The sequence below is a fragment of the Amblyraja radiata genome, chromosome 26 (genome assembly GCF_010909765.2).
Source record: "Amblyraja radiata isolate CabotCenter1 chromosome 26, sAmbRad1.1.pri, whole genome shotgun sequence".
NCBI lineage: Eukaryota > Metazoa > Chordata > Chondrichthyes > Rajiformes > Rajidae > Amblyraja > Amblyraja radiata.
The window spans coordinates 15804462-15824798 of NC_045981.1; the positions used below are offsets into that span (position 1 = coordinate 15804462).

The 20337-nt window shown below is 46.7% G+C and overlaps 1 protein-coding gene across 2 annotated transcripts in view; it reads right to left on the bottom strand.

Annotated features, from left to right (window-relative positions):
• The window catches only part of slc39a11 (solute carrier family 39 member 11), a 518123-nt gene that overhangs the window by 131566 nt on the left and 366220 nt on the right, over positions 1–20337 (bottom strand). The gene's annotated exons all lie outside the window — the stretch shown is intronic.

Genomic DNA, 20337 nt, shown 5'->3' on the forward strand with positions numbered 1-20337 from the left:
GAAAGACATTGGAGAGGGTCCAGAGAAAGTCTACGAGAATGATCCCAGGAATGACTGTGTTAACATATGATGAGCATTTAAAGGCACTGGGCCTCTACTTGCTGGAGTTTAGAAGGATGAGTGGATGGGGGGGGGGGGGGAGAATGACCTAATTGAAACTTAGTGAATAGTGAAAGGCCTGGATAGAGTGAATTTGGAGAGGATGTTTCCATTGGTGGGAGAGGCTAGGACCAGAGGCCATAAGCGCAGAATAAAAGGATGTCCCTTTAGAAAGGAGACAAGGACGAATTTCTTCAGTCATGAGGGTGGTAAATCTGTAGCATTCATTGCCACAGACGGCTGTGGAGGCCAAGTCAATGGATATTTTAATACAGAGATTGACAGATTCTGTTTCGTAAAGGTGCTAGGGGTTATAGGGAGAAGGCAGGAGAATGGGGTTGAGAGGGAAAGATAGGTCAGCCTTGCTTGAATGGCGGAGTAGACATGATGGGCTGATGGCATAATTCTACCCGTAGAACCTATGAACTTGTGAGTGTATTGCGTTTAAAAATATGGGCACCTGCAGATAAAAGGAAAAGGTGCAAAAATTGGATGAGTTTGTGTCTGCCAGTTTTTGCTTTTGTTGCACTCAGTGGCCTCATTCAGTGAACCTTGTGATGCATTGGACTTGGCAACAGCTGTGTCAACAGTAAATGAACTTCACTGTGATATCACCTCAAGGAGCAGGGAAATATCACCAAGACAACAATACAACGTGGAACAAGCACAAGAACCTGCCTTGATATACTGTAGATCCTTATCAGATCAGAAAGCCCACAGTGTTTCATGACCAATGGCCTTTTTCAAGTGTGTGTGTTAGTTATGCTGGCAACACATCTGCAAACTTTAACAAAACAAGGTTCAAAAACCAGCTTCAGTTGGAACCAGCTTTTGGGTGGCACGGTGGCACAGCGGTAGAGTTGCTGCCGCACAGCGCCAGAGACCCGAATTCGATCCAGACCATGGTTTGTACATTCTCCCTGGGACCGTGTGGGATTTCTCCGGGTGCTCCGTTTTCCTCCCATATTCCAAAGACGTGCAGCTTTGTATTTTGTCTGGCTTCTGTCAATTGACCCTAGTGTGTAGGACAAAGAGCTAGTGTGCGGGAGATCGATAGTCGGCATGAACTCGGTGGGATGAAGGTGATTATCAGGATGCATCACCGCATGGTTTGGGAACAGCTCCATCCAAGACCGCAAGAAAGTACAGAGAATTGTGGACACATCACACAAACCAACCTCCCTTCCAGTAACTCCATTTACACCTCACGCTGCCTCGGCAGGGCCACCAGCATAATCAAGGACGAGTCACACCCTGGACACTCCCTCTTCTGTCTCTCCCATCGGGCAAAGGGTATGGAAGTGAGAAAACGCATACCTCCAGATTCAGGGACAGTTTCTTCCCAGCTGTTATCAGGCAACTGAACCATCCTACCAACAACTAGAGAGTAGTCCTGAGCTACTATCTACCTAATTGGCGACTCTCGGACTATCATTAATCGGCCTTTGCTGGACTTTATCTTGCACTAAACATTATTCACGTTATGGCCTTTATCATGTATCTGTACACTGTGGATGGCTCGATTGTAATCATGTATTGTCTTTCCGCTGACTGGTTAGCACACAACAAAAGCTTTCCACGGTACAAGTGGCAATAAAATAACTCAAACACAGTATCTCTAATCTAAACTGATGGTGAGAAGAATGTTGACACCAGATGAACTGCATGCTTCGAATAGTCTGGGAGGGATTTACCTGTTCACAAGTTCATAAGTGATAGGAGCAGAATTAGGCCATATTTGGCACATCACGTCTACTCTGCCATTTAATCATGGCTGATCTATCTTTCCCTCCTAACCCCATTCTCCTGCCTTCTCCCCATAGCCCCCGACACCCGAACTAATCAAGAATCTATCTATCTATCTCTGCCTTAAAAATATCCATTGACTTGTCCTCCACAGTCTTCTCTGCAAATTGTACCTTTCACCATCTTATTCAAAGGCGATGTCTCTGGCAGAGAGAGGCATGCCTGCAGTATTGTATACAAGCACCAGGACAGATTACATTCAGAATCAACTTGACGAGAGGGGCGATCAGGGCGATAAGGCTGTGAGCAGCAGGCTGAGCATTTCAGAAATACTTTCTAAACGGCAATGTTTGTGCTGCCGTGAGTCTGGTCAATAAATCGGATTGCAGCAAACAGCACTTCATAGCCTAAACACTCTGCACCTGCACTGGTAGAATTTTTTCTGAGCATCTTAGATGTACCGTGGTCAAGTGTTGGAAAGGCCACGATTTATGGACCTGATTTACAATGTCCTTTGGGCTTCTCAGAGCACACTTCACGAATTCCTGTGGAAAGTCTGCCCCTGTTCACTTCAAAGCTTTTCAGAAATATTTTCAACTCTCCGATGTAAATCCATCAGGACTGTCCATGGAATCTGGGCTGGAGGCACAATGGATACAAGGCGGATGGGCGGTTAGCCCTATGACGGCGGGTTTTGGACACAAGAAAATCGTCCACACTGAAATCTTCAAAGTTAAAAGCTGTTGGGGCTCACCTTTGATAACTGGGCCAAAAGAATTATAAGGAACAAGCCAAACCTTAAGAGCCCTACACGAAGTTGAAAGAACTTATCATAATCTACCATTGTACTGATCTTTGGTAAACCTAAATGTATTTGGAGAACGATGTGTAATTGTTGGCAACCTATTTTGTAAGAGGCCTTTATAAACTCTGAGCTTACAATTTTCCAAATGCAACTTCACGGATGATTCTCAGAAGGTTTGATAGTTTGTTTAAGCTTCAGAAAGTTACGGGGGTGGATTTAGAAAACGGAACTTGCGTTTGATGCGATTACAAAATGGACACATATGGCAAAGGATCACGAGACCCTTCTTAACCCCTCCATCTCCACGAATCTCCGCAACACTAACCACCCGTTGTTGATAATTGTCTTTTAAATAAACCCATTATATTTGGCTCCAATATCCTGGTCAATGTTTTAAAAATCCCTTGCAAATTAAAATGTCTCTTAATAATAGGGAATAAGTCCGAGTTAATTTTTGTTTTAAGAGATGACAGTGCTTTTCGGCCCACCGAGTCTGCCCCATCCAGCGATCTTCCCACGCACTGGCACTATCCTACACACTAGGGACAATTTACAATTCTACCTTGCTGTAAGGCAACAACTCTACTGCCGCCCTTCTTTAGACTGGAATGGAGCCCTGCCTTTACCTATGGAAGACCTGTAGTTTATTATGAGGCAAACAGCTATCTTATTTCTTTATTTCCCCAAAGCCATTGACCTCTTATTTTCTAATGTCTGCAAACATAATCTTCCAGTAATCCTGCCTCCTAGAAATTGAGAAGGTCGACTGATCTGTTCTGTGGCTTTGAAGTCTGAGTGAGATCATTGTGAGATTACTATTTTGAAATGTAAATGAGTCTTCTTCCGTTTTATTTGAAGTGAACATCTAACGAGTCGTGCTTCTAGTGTGTACACATGTCTAACAGCAAGCGATGGCATTAACATTTAATCTGTTTAGATATAGTTGAAAAATTACAAGATAATTACAGGTTAAAGTCAAATCTTAACATCAGAGAACTTTGATTATGACTGAAATCCAAATTTTAACCAAGCCATTTTTTGTTTTTATATCATGTCGGCTCAGTTTTTCTTATCTTAATTGTTTTAGTCGAGCCAGCCAGTCTGTTCCCACCATGTTTTTATTAACAACTCATTACACAAACCAAGTAGCTTCATGTGTTTGTAGCTGCTGTCTGCAAGCCATTTCCTAATCCTACTGTCATAGTTCTATCCAACTTTCCTCCACCTCCTCACCTCCTGATAACTAAATCACGTTCATAAGTCAAAGGAGCGGAATTAGGCCATTTGACCAATCGAGTCCATGCCACCATTCAATCATGGCTGATCTATCGTTCCCTCTCAACCCCATTCTCCTGCCTTCTCCTCGTAACCTTTGACGAATCAAGAACCTGTCAATCTCCACTGTAAAACTACCCAAATGGTTGTCTTCCACGGCCCAGTGGCATCAAACGCTCATCATACGTTAACGTGCATCGCTGATTCCCAGTTCTGGTGCTAGTCCTGAACAATTGACCGTTTCTCCATCCACAGATGCTGCCTGACCTACTGGAGTTTAGTTTAGAGATACAGCGTGGAAACAGGCCCTTCGGCCCACTGAGTCCGTGCCGAACCAGCAATCACCCAGACACTAGCACTATCCTACATACTCGGAACAATTAAGCAGGAGCCAATTAACCTACAAACCTGTATGTCTTTGGGGTGTGGGAGGAAACCGGAGCACCTGGAGGAAACCCGCGAGGTTACAGGGAGAACGTACAAACTCCGTACAGACAGCACCCGTAGTCAGGGTCGAACCTGGGTCTCTGGCGCTGTAAGGCAGCAACTCTACCGCTGCACCACCGTACCGCCCCTGAAGCACAAAAATTTTCTAAACAAATTTTAAAAGAAGTTTCCTGACTACATTTTGAAAGTTGTATTGAAGATGCAGCAAGGAAAGGGTTAAATCACTGCACGTGGACGGCTGATTCTGAACAGCCCTCTTTCGTGTGTCTTTTGTTGCCAGGGTAACAACAAGGTCGCTATCATAAGTGACCATGAGTGAAAATGGCCACTGGTCGGAATGATATTGGGCTCGTGTGAAGTTTGAGCTTGCAGGCAGAAGGTTTTATTTAAGGGGGGGAAAAAACACACACACACACACACTACCTGCTGTGTGATACAATCCACCAGGCAGGGCTGCAATGTATCATCTCCAGGTTGTCAGTGGGATAATCAGTGGGACCACCACAAGCCCATTACTCACTTCCAGTATTTTCATCCTTATAAATCAGCTCGAGAGGGGAGTGGAAAGTTTTCTATCGGGAGAGAAAAGCAGCGTGTCGCTCCACAAAACGGCTGAACTGCAACAAAGGGCTTATTCTTTTCCCACCGAGTATTGATAGGCTCAACACTCGAACGAGAGCGGAAATCTTTCCCTTGAGCAGAGTGCCGAGCTCTGTGTTGGTGCAGACTTACAGCTACCTGGCATGCGGTCCGGAGAGTTTGACCGGCAGTCTGCAACGAAGCTGGTGAATAGCAACTCTGCAAGGAGGAGCGGTGTAATGTGTATGGAATGAAGCTCATTTCCAAAGCTGAGCGATGGAATTAAGCCGTTGTTGATATGCGGAGGAAGAATGAGGAGTTGAATGAACTGCAGCTGCTTCACATTGTGAAACTGTCGAGCCGTGTATGAAACATTGGAAACATTTTTGTTTCACTTTTCCATTGAGACTATACTGGAATATTCGGTACATTAAACTGTAGCTCATGTTAAATGCTCCCAGAGCCTAGTTACAAAAAACATCACTGAAAATGACAAGGAATAAACACCGATGTCCGGCAACATGTTTCAGCTTCCATGGGTGCAGATGCACACTGACTAAAACTCCGCTGCCTTGCTCCCAAGTCACTCCACCATTGTCAGGTCCCTCAGACATATTGGAAACATTGGTCCTGACAGCAGGTTTAGGAAGATCGGACGTCCAGTCCCTTTACACCTCCACCTCTCAGCAGGAAGGTCTCGCGGCCATCCGGTTCTTTCTGGAGCTGAGGCCCAAATGTTTCCCCTCTACTAACACTCTCCTCCAGCTGTCCTCACCCTCGATTGTAATCACGTTTTGTTTAGTTTAGTTTAGTTTAAAGATACAGCATGGATACAGCATACCACCGGATCCGCATGGACCAGAGATCCCCGCACATTAACACTACCCTACACACACTAGGGACAATGGTTTTACATTTATACCAAGTCAAATTAACCTCCAAACCTGTACGTCTCTGGAATGTGGGAGCAAACCGAAGATCTTGGAGAAAACTCACGCGGGTCACGGGGAGAATGTACAAACTCCGTACATACAGCACCCGTAGTCAGGATCGAACCCGGGTCTCTGGCGTTGTGAGGCAGCAACTCTACAGCTGCGCTGCCGTGCCAGTTTTTCCGTTGTGCAGGAAGGAACTGCAGACGCTGGTTTACACAGACACAAAATGCTGGAGTAACTCAGAGGGACGGGCAGCATTTCTGTTCGTTGACCGGTTAGAACGCAACAAAAACTTTTCACTGAATCTCGGTGCACATGACCATGAATTAAACTCGACAACTTCCTTTCAACTCCTCTCAAGTTAAGGTTGTAGCATGACCGCAGCTATGCCTGCCTTTTTGTCAGTTACTTCGAACAACCCTTGTTCCAAGCTAACACTGGCCCTATCCCCCAATTCTTTCTCCGCAACATCTACGACTGCATTGGGGCTGCCATCTGCACCCATGCAGAACTCATTGATTTCATTAACATCACCATTAACCTCGACTCTGCCCTCAAATTTACCTGGACTATTTCTGACACCTCTCTCCCCATTCCTGATATCTCTGTCTCCATCACAGGGGACAGATTATCGACTGACGTCTATATAAACCCACCGACCCATAGTTGCTATCTGGACTATACTTCCTCCCACCCTGCCTCTTGCCAAGACGCTAGCCCCAACTCTCAATTCCTCTGGTAGACACAAAATGCTGTAGTAACTCAGCGGGTGAGGCAGCATCTATGGGGAGAAGGAATGGGCGACGTTTCGGGTCGAGACCCTTCTTCAGACTGATGTCAGGGGAGGGGGCGGGACAAAGATAGAATGTAGGCGGAGACAGTAAGACTGGTGGGAGAACTGGGAAGGGGATGGAGAAAGCAAGGACTATCTGAAGTTAGAGGTCAATGTTCATACCGTTGGGGTATAAACTACCCAAGCGAAATAAGAGGTGCTGTTCCTCCAATTTGCGCTGGGCCTCCTGACAAGGGAGGAGGCCCAGGACAGAAAGGTCAGATTGGGAATGGGAGGGGGAGTTGAAGTGCTGAGCCACCAGGAGATCAGATAGGTTAAGACGGACTGAGCAGAGGTGTTCAGCGAAACGATCGCCGAGCCTGCGCTTGGTCTCGCCGATGTAGAGAAGTTAACACCTGGACCAGCGGATACAATAGATGAGGTTGAAGGAGGTGCAAGTGAACCTCTGCCTCTCCTGGAAAGTGTTTACGTCCTTTGATGGAGTCGAGGAAGGGAGGTGTTGCATCTCCTGCGGTTGCTGGGGAAATTACCTGGGGAGGGGGTGGTTTGGGTGGGAAGGGACGAGTTGGCCAGCGAGTTACAAAGGGAACGGTCTCTGCGGAAAGCAGAAAGGGGTGGAGATGGCCAGTAGTGGGATCCCGTTGGAGGTGGCGAAAATGTTGGAGGATTATATGCTGTATATGATGGCAGATGGGGTGGGTGAAGACAGGAGGGACTCTGTCTTTGTTACGAGTGGGGGGAAGTGCGGAGCTGCAGGATATCGAGGAGACCCTAGTGAGAGCCTCGTCTATAATGGAAGAGGGGAACCCCAATTCCCTAATGAGGACATTTCCGATGCCCTGGTATGGAACACCTCACCCTGGGTGCAGATGCGTCGTAGACAGAGGAATTGGGAGTAGGGGATAGAGTCTTTGCAGGAAGCAGGGTGGGAAGAAGTGTAGTCAAGATAGCTATGGGTGTCAGTAGGTTTATAGTAGATGTTTTATCAATTCCTCTGTCTCCGCCGCATTCTAGAATAACCAAGATGAATATGTTTAGTAGACGTGGATTTTCTCCTGCTGTCATAGATGGATCCGTCACCCATGTCTCCTCTGTGTCCCATAGTTCTACTCTCACTGTCCCCAGATGGTATAAGGATAGAGTTCCCCTGGTCCTCACCTTTCACTCCATCAGCCGTCGCATACAGCGCATAATTCTCCAACATTTTTGCCACCTCCAACGGGATCCCACCACTTGCCACATCTTCCCATCTAAACCCCTTTCCGCTTTCCAATAGAGACCGTCCCCTCCGTGACTTCGAGGTTAACTCATCCCTTCCCACCCAAACCACCCCCTCCCCAGGTACTTTCCCGTGCAACCGCAGGAGATGTAACACCTGTCCCTGTACCTCCTCCCTCGCCTCTATCCACACCTCACCAGTCCCCCCAGTGAGACCGAGGTTCATGCGCACCTCATCTACTGCATCTGACGTTCCCAATGTGGCCTCCTATACATCGTCGAGACTAAGCATAGACTGCATCATCCAACACCAACGCTCGGTCCGCCAAGGACTGCTGCATCTCCGGGTTGCTAACCATTTCAACTCCTCTCCCCATTCCCATACTGACCTTTCTGTCCTGGGTCTCCTCCATTGTCAGAGTGAGGTCACAAGCAAGCTGGAGGAACAGACCTCGTATGGGCAGCTTACACCCCAGCGGCATGAACAATGAATTCTCTCATTTCTGTGGGGAAATGGACAAACGACCCTGAGGTTTGTCTGAAGAAGGGTCTTGACAAGGCATCTCCAGTCCATTGTACAGATACAGGAGAAAGGGTATAAAGTTTAGTGAAGCGAAAAGTCCAGTAAAGTCTGATTAAATATAGTTTGACGGTTTCCAATGGGATAGATGGGAGGTCAGGTCTGCTCTCTAGTTGATGGGAGGATAGTTCAGCTGGGAAGAAACTGCCCTGAATCTGGAGGTGTGCGTTTTCACACTTCTGTACCTCTTGCCTGATGTGAGAGGGGAGATGTCGGAGTGACGGGGGTGAGACCGGGTCCTTGATTATGAGACTGGTTCTTAACTATAATAGTAATACAATGATAATAGTATTGATTATAATAGTCATACAATTAGCACTAATATAACAATAATATTACAGTACAATAAACAACCAATAATAAAATCCAATAAACTAAGATTACATTACCAATGCTATCCCTCACACAATTAACCTAAAGCCTTTAATCCTGCGGTGAAGTAGCAAAGATTCTTCCAAGAGCCTTAATGGTAACTCTGTTTTGTGCCAAGAGAGGGCAGCAGATAACAGGATAAAACACTTCCATTCAAACAACTTGAGGGTGCATTTTTGGATGAGTTTAAATGGCGGCACGGTGGCGCAGCGGTAGAGTTGCTGCCTTCCAGTGCCAGGGACCCGGGTACAATCCTGATAACCGGTGCTTGTCTATACATAGTTTGTACGTGCTCCATACGTGATGCATCTCCGGTTTCCGCCTGCACTCCAAAGACGTACAAGCTTTGTAGGTTAATTGGCTTCAGTAAAGTTGTAAATTGTCCCTCGTGTGTGTAGGATAGTGCTGGTGTGCGGGGATCGTTACTCAGCACGGACTCCGTGGGCCGAAGGGCCTGTTTCCGCGCTGTATCGCTAAACTAAACTAAACTAAACTGAAATCCTCCTCTGCTAATCATGCCCCGACTCATCTTTGTATCTTCCTTTGCCTTTTTCTGCATCAATACAATTTACATCTAAAATATGCACTTATATTGATATGTACATCAGCAAAACCACAATACCCCACTCTTATCCATCACTTACCAGCCCCTCGGGCACTTAAAAACATATATGGATAATGAGCAGGCGGGTAAGAGTTGGTCTTAGCATCCTTGTTCAGCACAGACATTGTGGGCCAAAGGGCCTGTTCTTGTGCTGTACTGTTCTATGTTTAGTTTGGTTCAGAGATACAGCGCGGAAACAGGCCCTTCCGGCCCACTGGGTCCGCTCCGACCAGCGATCCCCGCACATTAACGCTATCCTACACCCACCAGGGACAATTTTTACATTTACCAAGCCAATTATCCTACAAACCTGCACGTCTTTGTAAACCGAAGATCTCGGAGAAAACCCACGCAAGTGTGTTAGAACACTGGCTGGTCAACAGTGGACCAAATACATACGGCGATTATGAAACTCATAAGTACTACAAACTGAACCATAATGCAAAACCTGAAATTTCACACCCATTGTCAAGTGTGTTTCAGCCTGTGCTTGCTCTCCTACCTGTAATTTCAACGCAACCACGTGGATGATCTGTACATACAATGCTTGTTTCAGCATGTCCAAATTGTACACTACAATTATTTGCATTTCTATAACACAGCCATGCAGTGACACAGCAACCGGAAGTTACAAGTAAGCGATGGTTGGTGCGGACCTGTTGAAGGGTCTGTTTCCATCTTAACATTTTATAAAATCCACCTTGTAAACTGAGGAGCTTCATTAAAGCCATTTCATGTTAATAAGTGATAGTAGCAGAATTCGGACATTTGGCCCATCAAGTCTACTCTGGTGTTCAATCATGGCTCACCTATCTTTCCCTCTCAATCCCATTCTCCTGCCTTCTCCCCATAACCCCTGATACCCGTACTAATCAAGAATATATCAATCTCTGCCTTAAAAAACATCTATTGACCTGGCCTCCACAGCCTTCTGTGGCAATGAATTCCACAGATTCACCACCATCTGACTAAAGAAATTCCCCCTCATCTCCTTCCTAAAGGTATGTCCTTTTATCCTGAAGCGATGGCCCAACCCCAAGCCAAATTGCTGACATTTCTGCAGTTTATTAGGTAAGTCTACCGAGCTGTCAACAGGAGGCAGTTGGACAGTATTCTTACTTCGTGACTTGGTTCATTCAGTTAAGAGAGCCACAAAGTGCTGGAGTGATCAGCGGTGCAGGCAGCATCTCTGGATAGAAGGAATGGGTCTCGACCCGGACTGAAGAAGGGTCTCGACACGAAACGTCAGCCATTCCTTCCACCCAGTGATGCTGCCTGTCCCACTGAGTCCCATTTAGTGTCTATCTTTGATGTAAACCAACATCTGCAGTTCCTTCCTACACACATGGCTTATTTAGTTGACTGAAATGCTGTGACATTACCAGAGGATGAACATTAGGTGGCAGCAAATAAGCAATAATGGATGGAACAATTCAGTTTAGTTTTGTTTAGTTCAATTTAGAGATACAGCACGGAAACAGTTCCTTCAGCCCACCGAGTCCACGCCGACCAGCAATCATCCATACACTAGTTCTATCCTACCACGGGTATTGTTCTCCCCACCATCGAAGGGATTTCAAGAAGGCAGCTAGTATTATCAAAGACCCCCACCCACCCTGGCCACTTTTGAATGTCTGTCGTCGCTCAATGTTCTTTCGTTTTTGGCACTCATTTGACTTGCCTGGATCACTAAGAATAATTCATAATTTACTGTATATTTTTTTGTGTATTCTTGTTTACTTTAGTTTACCAGAGATACAGCGTGGAAACAGGCCCACCGGTTTCGTGCTGACCAACGATCACCCGTACACTAGTTTTATCCTTCACTCTAGGGACAATTTACAGAAGCCTATCAACCTACACATCAACCTATACATCATCGCCATGTGGGAGGAAACCAGAGCACCCGTTGGAAACCCATGCGGTCACAGGGAGAACAGACAGCATCTGACGTCGGGATCGAACCCAGGTCTCTGGCACTGTGAGGCAGCAGCTCTTCCGTTGTGCCACCGTGCCACCCTTGTATCATTGCGTCTAATGTGCCTGTAATGCTGCAGCAAGTAAGGATTTTATTGTTCCAGTTGATATGACAAAAAAAACCTCTTAATTTTGACACAGCTGGAAATTGCGGCTGTACTTTGTGTCATTCTGTTTTTGTTTTGTTTCTGTACTTGCTGATAACTGTCTGTGCTTTTACCATGGACGTTGCAGGGACTGGGTTAATTACACACATACTCATTTCACCCATATCCAAGAGTGGAAAGGGACTTTCGGAAAGTGGAGTTTCATTCATTGAAAGGACGAAGGGGCGGAACTAACGTCCACTGTTGGTGCTGAGGGGGAATTTAAAACACTCGGCATCCATTAGCACTGAAGATAGTAGAAACTGTTAGAGGAGGAAATACTTCAACGTTGCATTGATAAACCAGCACTTCATAAATCAAGGTCATTGTGCTGATGAAATGTTTCCAAATTATTACTCTTCCGCTGCTGGCACGGTGGGAGAGTTGCTGCCTTACAACGCCAGAGACTTACAGCGCCTGACTTTGGATGCTGTCTGTACAAAGCTTGTACGTTCTCCCTGTGACCATGTGAGTTCTTTCCGGGTGCTCCGTTTGGTAGGTTAATTGGCTTCCTGGTTAATTGTAAATTGTCCATAGTGCGTAGGAATAGTATGGGGCGATCGCTGGTCGGAATGGACTCATGTGGCCAAAAGGCCTTGTTTAGACCTTACCCTTGGACTTTAGAGATACGGCACGGAATAAAGGCTTCCATGTCTGCGCTGACCAGCAATCACCCCGGACACTAGCACTATCCTACACACTAGCGACAATTTACAATTTTACTCAAAGCCAATTAACCTCCAAACCTGCACATCTTTTGGAATGTGGGAGGAAACCGGAGCACCTGGAGGAAACCCACACGGTCACAGGAAGAACATACAAACTCCGCACAGACAGCACTCGTAGTCAGGATTGAACCTGGGTCTCTGGCACTGTAAGGCAGAAACCCTACCGCTGCGCCACTGTGAATTACTCCGACAGTTTGTGTTTTTTTCTTTGATAAAACACCATCTGCAGTTCCTGTGCCAACATTTTTTTCCAATTTTCTTCCTGAAATTGTTTGACTTTGTCGCAGGTCTGAACCAACCTATTTTCTATTGTTTTAAACAAAGAAGTTGGGCCTCGGCAGTATCGTGCAATGGAAACGCCACACTGGACAAAGTTCAGATCATTCAATGCCGTATCGCCACTTGAACAGAACTTAAGATGCAAAAAAACGATAAGGAGCATCGCCTGGGTTGGGAACAAAGGGGGTGATTTTCTAATGGTATGAGTTAGCTTTGCTTAGCTGCTCAAGCAAAACCCAGCAGCAGTCGACTGATTTTTCAAATGCTTATCTGAAATGTGACCTTGTGCATGAACCAAGGCTAATCAATCAAGTGCACAAGCTGGCCATCAGGTCCACATTAAAGGCACAAGCATTTAAAATGTAACTAGGTGCACATGCAGACAAACCTTACTGAAGAGGGTCACCTCACGGGGCCAAGGTTGGCTTGCATGTCCCCATCACCTTTCAACTCATGAAGGTCATCGCCAAAAAAACACACGCAGTGCTGGAGTAACTCAGCGGGTCAGGCAGCATCTTTGGAGAACATAGGTAGGTGACGTTTTGAGTCGGAACCCTTCTTCAGACTAATTGTACTATGTAATTCAAGAGCAACTGTGTTCAAGGAACGTACTGAGGCTTTATAATACACTGGTCAGACCACATTTGGAGCAGTTGTTGCCCCCAATATCTGAGGAAGGATGTGCTGGTGTGGGAGAGGGTCCAGAGGAGGGTTACGACAATGATCCCAGGAATGATTGGGTTAACATATGATGAGCGTTTGACGGCACTGGGCCTGTACTCGCTGGAGTTTAGAAGGATGAGGGGAGACCTCATTGAAACTTACCGAATAGTGAAAGGCCTGGATAGAGTGAATGCTGTGAGGATGTTTCCACTAGTGGGAGAGAGTCTAGGCCCAGAGGCCACAGTTTCAAAATAAAGGAATGTACCTTCAGAAAGGAGATGAAGAGGAATTTCTTTAGCCAGAGGCTGGTGAATCTGTGGAATTTGTTGCAACAGACAGTTGTGGAGGCCATCAATGGATATGTTTACGGTGGAGATTGACAGATTCTTGATTAGTACGGGTGTCAGGGGTCATGGGGAGGAGGCAAGAGAATGGGGTTGAGAGGGAAAGATAGATCCGCTATGACAGGCAGCATCTCTGGAGAGAAGAAATGGGTGACGATTTGGGTCGAGACCCTTCTTGTCTGAAGAAGGATCTTGACCCAAAACGTCACCCATTTCTTCTCTCCAGAGATGCTGCCTGTCCCGCATAGGTACTCCAGCTTTTTGTGTCTATCTTCGGTTTAAACCAGCACCTGCAGTTCCTTCCTACACAAGTGATATGTGGATACAGGTGAGGGGGTTGTGTGGGAGGGGGGGGGGGGGGGGGGGGGGGTTGATTGCCCGATGGTTGGACAAAGGCCAGAGGTGAAAAGATCAAAAGTGTGAGAAAAGGAGAAAATAGGTGTGAAATGTGAAGCCAGGGGAACGAATATTGATGGAAGGGAACAGAGGAAAGGGAGACATGAGCGTGTATCCAGGTGGGACACAGGGAGGCCGTCACCGGGTTCAGCTGCCACATTTTCAGGGTGGCTTCCAGGGGGGGATGTGAAAAGTGCCCTTGTAATTTGTCCGGATTAAAGGAGGTGCTGGACCACCAGTTGCCGGAAAATCAGTGGTGGACATGTATATCTGATCTGTTTGTACAGCATGCAATGCAAAGCTTTTCACTGTACCTTGGTACACGTGACAATGATAAACCTAAAACCTAAATGTTTTCTGCATCTTCCCAGCTCGTTGTGAGCAAGGACATGGGACAACAGTTCTGCAGTTGAATAGGTCTCTGGGGAGACCACATCTGGAGTATTGTGTACAGTTTTGGTCTCCTAATTTGAGGAAGGACATCCTTGTGATTGAGGCAGTGCAGCGTAGGTTCACGAGATTGATCCCTGGGATGGCAGGACTGTCATATGAGGAAAGATTGAAAAGACTAGGCTTGTATTCACTGGAGTTTAGAAGGATGAGGGGGCATCTTGTAGAAACATATCAAATTATAAAAGGACTGGACAAGTTAGATGCAGGAAAAATGTTCCCAATGTTGGGCGAGTCCAGAACCAGGGGCCACAGTCTTAGAATAAAGGGGAGGTCATTTAAGACTGAGGTGAGAAAAAACGTTTTCACCCAGAGAGTTGTGAATTTATGGAATTCCCTGCCGCAGAGGGCAGTGGAGGCCAAATCACTGGATGGATTTAAGAGAGAGTTAGATAGAGCTCTAGGGGCTAGTGGTGTCAAGGGATATGGGGAGAAGGCAGGCACAGGTTATTGATTGGAGACGATCAGCCATGATCACAATGAATGGCGGTGCTGGCTCGAAGGGCCGAATGGCCTTCTCCTGCACCTATTTTCTATGTTTCTATGTAAGAGATTTCTGGACCCGGTCAGTCCTACCGAGGGTGGAAAATGGGAAGCTGGTCAGCAGCCAGGTTACGGCAGCATGGTGGAGAAGCGGTCGAGTTGCTGCCTTACTCAGAGACCCGGGTTTGATCCTGGCTACGGGTGCTGTCTGTACGGATTTTCCACGTTCTCACTGGGTTTTACGTGCTCCGGTTTACTTCCACACTCCAGAGTACGCAGTTTGTACCTTTTCCCTGTGACTGTGTGGGTTTTCTCACGGTGCTCCGGTTTCCTCCTGCACTCCAAAGACATACTGGTTTACCGGTTAATTTGGCTTCGGCAAAAATTGTAAATTGTCTCTAGTGTGTGTAGGATTGTGCAAGTGCGCAGGGATCGCTGGCCGGCGCAGACTTGGTGGGACTCTGTGGACCAAATGGCCTGTTTCCGCGTTGTATCTCAACACAAACTAAACTAAAGCATACTCGAATGGTCGTCTCACAAGTGATAAGGGCAGAGATGAGGATTTCATCAGCAGCGATGAGCTGAGGCAGGCGTGGAGACGGGAGAGATTAACAATATAAGATGTAGGGGAACAGCCGAAAGCACGGATGACAAACAAGCCTTCCAATGTTGCTCCACGATCAGACAAGATCTGAGCGTAAGTGTAAGTGATCTGAGTGTAATGGTCGGAGAAAGCAGACGCGCCACATAAATCCAAAAAATCATGGCTTGTGACTGAACTAAAGCACAAATCTTTCATGGATAAACACCACTTCATGATCAATGAGGGAAAATAAAAATTCCCAAATGACTGGCGTAATCAATGCCAACAATTATGTTGTTATGTGGAATTGGATATTGTTTTGTGTAAAGATAGTCAGAGTGCAACAAGAAAATGCATTGACGTTGTTCTCATATGATTTCTTTGCCAAAACGATTTAGTTAACAATCCCAACGTGCATGTGGCGTTTCCCAAATTCATTGTCCGAGCGTTTTTCCCAAATGCATTGTCGAGGGGGGCGGGCCACACCGCTGTGTACAAAGGAAGACCAGGTGTGGAGGGGGGGGGAGGACGCCGCCGAGAACGAAGGGCGACCCGGCATGTGGGGGTTGGGGCAGGCATGGGGGACGAAGAAAGGATGAGTACATTTTGTAACTTTGTTGGTGCCTCTGTGACGACTCTTTTGTGTACTCTGTATGCAAAAAACAACAGATTTCACTGCGCCTAGGTACAAGTGACAATAAATTATCATCAGCAAAATAACAATGATTTTTGATTCAGGGTTTGCAAAGCAATTATTAAAATAATAATAATAATCGGTACTTGGATAATAGGACAGGTACATGGGTCGGACAGGTTTGGAAGGGTATGGGTCATATGCGGGCAGGTGGGACCAGTGTAGCTGGGACATGTTGGGCAGAAGGTCCTGTTTCCACGCTTTATGACTATGACTTCTAATTGATATCCGATTAAGAAGCAAGCTTCTGACAATGGTGACTTGGCCATTACGGGTTTGGCAATTCATCCCAGAAAGTCGTGCTTTACATTTGTCAGCAATTAACATGTAAATCTAAACAGATGAGATGCGATTTGGGAACACAGTTTGAGGTTTGTCATATCTCATTAGGCAGCTTGGGATGTAGGAATCCTGCTGAGGGTATCTGCTGCTAGAGCCAGCTGGGATGTTTCACCTCATACACTTTCAGATATATGTGAAATGTAATTAAACCTTCATTATGATAGTAAATGATCAATGCACTTTGCGTGGCGTACAGAGAGAATAACCTGGGGCGGCACGGCAAGGCAGCGGTAGAGTTGCTGCCTAGCAGAAGCAGAGACCCGGATTCGATCCTGACTACAGGTGCTGTCTGTATGGAGTTTGTACGTTTTTCCCCATGACAGAGTGGGATTTCTCCGAGATCTTCTCCCACATTCCCTCCCACACTCCAAAGACCCACAGGCCTGCAGGTTAATTGGCCTCGGTAAAATTGTAAACAGTCTCTAGTGTGTAGGATAGTGTTAGTGTGCGGGAATCACTCAGTGGGCCAAAGGGCGTGTTTATGCGTTGTATCTCTAAACTAAACTAAAACTAAACATAAACTGCAATTTGGCGTAAAAGCTACATTTTGCAAACCCCCCTAAATGTTTCTGAACGAGGAATAGAATAGAAAATGCTGGAAATACTCAGCGCGTTAGGTAGCTTCCTGGAGCGATAAGCAGAGTTAACGCTGAAGATAGACACCAAATGCTGGAGTAACTCAGCGGGACAGACAGCATCTCCAGAGAGAAGGAACGGGTGACGATTTGGGTCGAGCCCCTTCTTCAGAGTCAAGGGGGAGGAAGACATAGACATATGGAAGTGTAAGGCGTGAAAACAAAGATCAAAGGGGACGTTGATCAAGGAAATGTAGAATGGTAGACACGAAAAGCCAGAGTAATTCAGCGGGTCAGACAGCATCCCTGGAGAAAAGGAATAGGTGACGTTTCTGGTCGAGACCCTTACTTCAGACAGAGTCTGGAGAAAGGGAAACGAGAGATATGGAGAGATTTCAAACAAAGAATGAAAGCTATGCAAAAAGGTAACGATGATAAAGGAAACGGGCCATTGTTAGCTGTGAGCTAGGTGAGAACAAGTTACAATAAGACTCAACAAGACGACGTCGAAGCTGGTATGACTTGGGTTGACGAAGGCTCTCAACCCGAAACGTCACCTATTCCTTTTCTCCAGAGATGCTGTCTGACCCGCTGAGTTACTCCAGCTTTTTGTGTCTATCTTCGGTTTAAACCAACATCTGCAGTTCCTTCCAACACAATGTAGAATGGTACATTGTTGTGGGAAATGATGTTCAGATTCGCAGCAGATGCAGCAATTTCCTTTGGGCAACTTCTCAAGACATGGTTTCTGCCACCCCAAAGTTTCTGAAACCACAGCACGCACACTGAATGAAAAATATCAATCGGATTTCATTTCAGTGGTCTTGATGACAAAGCAGAAATTGTGTAGTACCATGTATTGCTGTGGATGCAATTCTTCATCGCAGTGGAAATACATCTCTACTGAGATTCTCTTTATATGTATTGTCATGCTGCCAAACACTAAACCTCGCTGATTTTCCAACCTATCTCACTACGAACATTGAACTTTTTCTCTGGAACTGTTATGCTACAATATCAAGAAATTATTCCGCACTCTTTTTGTACTTATGTTTGGCATGATTGTATTCATGTAGAGGAGCAGGGTTTGCAAACTCCACACAGAGTTCAGTGTGGCACAGCAGTAGAGTTGCTGCCTTACAGTGCGAGAGACCCGGGTTCGATCCTGACTGCGGGTGCTCTCTGTATGGAGTTTATACGCTCTCCCCGTGACCTGCGTGGGTTTTCTCCGGGTGCTCCGATTTCCTCCCACACACCAAAGACGTACAGGTATGTAGGCTAATTAGCTTTGGTACAAATTGTAAATTTTTCCTCACTGTGTGTAGAATAGTGTTATTTTACTTCGGAGTCACGTGAGTGACTACGTGAAGACCCCGTCCAGCACGCATGCGCGACATGAGCGTTCACGCAGTGCAACAACGACGAGTACGGGCGTTCCCGCTACAAGCTTGAAAGAACGGACCGTCAGGTAAGTACTTACCCACAGGTTCGAATTGCCAAACTTTGCTCTTCTTTGTGCACCAGATTGAAAGCTGGAAAGAGCAAAGCAGCACAGGGAAAAACCGCCCCCGTTCGACTCCAGGGAAGGAGCGTTCCGTCAGTGGGGGGGGCGGCGAGAGGTGGCACCTGGACCACACACGCTGCGGTCCACAATCACGGATACCGAGCCGAGCCCAGTCCGCTAGCGCTGCCTGACCAACAGCAGCGGACTGGAGGCAAATCAAGATTCAGACCGGCCGGTAATCCCTGCATACTCCGACAAGGAGACTCGCCGCGACACGACAGAGGCAGCCGCCTGAGCAAAGTTGGCGACCAATCGCAGCGGGCTGGAGACAGGCACACGGAAGACGGACAGAGCCGGCACTGCAGACTACCGCCCGAGAGCGAGAAAGTGTCTGTTTTCAAGCCTTAGAGAAGGGTCATGGAGCAAAAACTCCAGCGAGACTTGCCTCGGGAGCTGGGGCAAGCTCGCCAAGGGAGCACAAACACTCCCGCTCCAGTGCACTAACAGCACTGGCCATCGCATCTCCCTCATCAGAGGGGATCGTTGGCGACCAGGGCTGGGCTGGTCAAGAAGAGGGGTCACTGGCTGAACAACATCGGGAGTATGCTTGAGGTACAGGACCAGGAAGAGCTGCTGGGTGTGAGATACCGCTACGTGGCTACACCACGAGCGAGACGGCCGTTACAGCCTAATTTGGCGGCCAGCTTACTACCTGTCCTTTAAACCTCTCCAAGACAGGTAGTCATTGAGGTGCTGGACTTTATCACGCCTCCCCAAAATTGCATTTGCTCAAAGTGCCCACCATTACCGGGGGTACATTGAGCAGGGCATTTAAAACCCCAAAACTTAAAATTGCAATTTGATACCCCTGACGTTGGCTATCACTTCACATGCTCATTCCAGAGGGGCAGGGTAGACTTGGCAAAACACCCTGACCCTACTGTACAACACAGTATGTGATTGGCAACCTCTGGAAGAAAGTCATAAAACCTGCCCTCAACCTAAAAAATTCACAGGACTGTGAGAACGCCGACCTCCGAACCACAGATCCTGCTATCTGGCAAAATGACCAAATCAAGCCTAAAAACTGGACGAAGAATCCAAGATATTCGGCCACTGAGGGCAGGACCTGGAATGAGCAAACCACACAAAAACCAGACAGCAGTACCTCCATGCATCCACCAGTAGGCGTCTACTTCATGGTACTGGTGAAAGCTCGGGGCCCGCATGCCATCCCCGCAAGTCTTTCAGGACAGGGCCCAGAGCGGGCCCCATGGAAAATGCGCCACCCCCCAACAACACCACCCCGACAGACAAGGAACCAGAAACCAAAGGATGAACACCACCAAAACAACAGTGGAGGTAGGTGAGTCTGGTTCCTACCATCACATTAAAGTGAAGGAATTCTACAGGGGGGGGGGGAACTACACCAGTGAATGAAAGCATGAAGAACTATCACACTTGGTAGTTATATACCAAAAAGTATTCAAGGATAAATTGAATTTAAGGAAACTTGCCACCAGTTCAGCATGCACCTCAAAGGGGGTTCACCCTCTCACTAAAAAGAGAACATGAGGGACAAGCTGAATCGGAGAAGTTACATACAAAGGGGTCATAAAGAAGTATAAATATGAACCTTTGGAATTCGTGTTAAATTTACAAAAACCAAATAAAATGGTGAATGTCGCACCATCATTGACTTAACCACGTTGAACACTTT